Raw genomic sequence first — 2,179 nt, 5'->3', positions numbered from 1 at the left:
GAAGAAGAAGAAGAAGAAGAAGAAGAAGAGGAAGAAGAAGAGGAAGAAGAAGAGGAAGAAGAAGAAGATGAAGAAGAAGAAGAAGAAGAAGAAGATGAAGAAGAAGAGGAAGAAGAAGAGGAAGAAGAGGAAGAAGAAGAAGAAGAAGAAGAGGAAGAAGAAGAAGAAGAAGAGGAAGAAGAAGAAGAAGAAGAAGAAGAAGAAGAGGAAGAAGAAGAAGAAGAAGAAGAAGAAGAAGAAGAAGAGGAAGAAGAAGAAGAAGAAGAAGAAGAAGAAGAAGAGAAATAAATATCTGTACGTGCGAAGAATTTTGTTGTTGGCATTATTATTGTTGTTGTTGGTGTTATTATTGTTGTTGTCGTTGGCAGAACGTTCGGTGCGTCGGAGGAAATATTCGGTGGCATTATCGAAAGAATGAAAGAATGAAAAGCAAAATCGACCTCGGAGGAATTTGAACTCACAACGTAAAGAGTCGGAAGAAATGTCGTTAAGCAATTTGTCTGACGCACTAACAGCTTCATATTTTGGCATAAGACCAGCTGTTTTAGTCGATTACATAGACTGCAGTACTCAGCTGGTATCTTATTTTATCGACTCTGAATAGATAAAATGCTAAACGGACCCCGTTGGAATTTGAACTCACAACGTAAAGAATCGGAGGAAATGCTACTAAATATTTCGTCCGATACGCTAACCGTTCTGCCAGCACTCGACTTTGTAACAGTCATGGGGTAAAACAGAAGACACTTGCTCCAGGTGCCGCGCAGTAGGACTGAAACCCGAAACCATGTAGTTAGAAGGCGAGCTTCTTAACATCACAGCTAATAGACTGATAGAATGTGTCGCAGTATTTGTTTCGGGACTCTGCGCTTTAAGTTCAAATCCGGTCGCAGTCAGCATTGCTTTTAATTCTTTCGGGGTCGATAAAGAGGGATCAATCCACGTTAATATGTGGGTAGAACTGCCAGAAAGTCGAGCGAGATGTTTTGCGGTGTCTATTTTAGCTCTTTTCGTTTGGATAGCAACGACTGTGATTACAGTGTGTGCCATGTTGTATCGGCCCAATTCGGCGGGCTTTCACTCGGACAAACATCTGTGGTATGGAGAGAAAAGACTTTGCAAGCATGAACAACTGCCAGACTTCCCGAAGAAAAACCTTGCCCAAGGCCAGCACAAGCACGTATAGTGGTATAGTCATAGTCAAAGTTGACCAGCGGAGCCTTCCCTCTCTAGAGAGCCCAAACTTGTTCCGGCCACATCAACAACACCATGATCGTGATCTTACGAAGAGAGAGAGAGGGAGAGTGAGAGAAAGGGAGAGAGAGAGAGAGAGAGAGACATGCAAATTCTGATGAATTTCTCATTAACAATAAATGTTAGGGCGTCGGGTATTTTATTTATCGATCCTGAATGAATGCATGACAGAGTTGATCTCAAAGTGAGTTGAAATCAATGCGCGCGCAGAGAGCTGGAAATATACCGCAAAGAAATCTATCTGCCGCTCTAACGACTTTGTCAAATCAACGCCATTATATAAGCTGCAGACTGGCCAGAACTCTCCTCAGTTTTTTGGTAAGAACCTTTGACCAATTATCAAGCAGGCTTCAGAGGGTTCTATGAAAACCAAACTTGTTTGTATCTATATGTTTTCTTCTAAGTATCACATTTCTTCTAAGTACCAGATTTCTTCTATATACGTAAATCGATATTTCTATGAAATTAATTGTAATTTGCTGAGATTTTCTGCCCTTTCGAACAGATCTACTGGCAATTAACGGTAAGAATTTCTCTTTTTCTTTTCTTTTTTTTTTTGCTAAGAAGTAAATTTCATTGAATCAAGATTATTTTTGTGTTCTGGCGTACAACTACTAGTTCCTCGTAGCCTATCTGATTCACACACACACACACACACACACACACACACACACACACACACACACACACTCGCCCCACCCCACATATAAACAGTATATATACGTGAACACATACATATTCAAATAAGATAACGGGTTAACTTCCTTGCACACACACACACACACACACACACACACACACATATATATAGATATATACATATACACATACATACATATACATATATACACTACATATATATAATGTACATAATATATATATACATTACGCAATATATATATATATATATATATATATATATATA

This window comes from Octopus bimaculoides, chromosome 19, assembly GCF_001194135.2.
Source record: "Octopus bimaculoides isolate UCB-OBI-ISO-001 chromosome 19, ASM119413v2, whole genome shotgun sequence".
Lineage (NCBI taxonomy): Eukaryota > Metazoa > Mollusca > Cephalopoda > Octopoda > Octopodidae > Octopus > Octopus bimaculoides.
Note: the sequence above shows the minus strand (reverse complement) of the source record.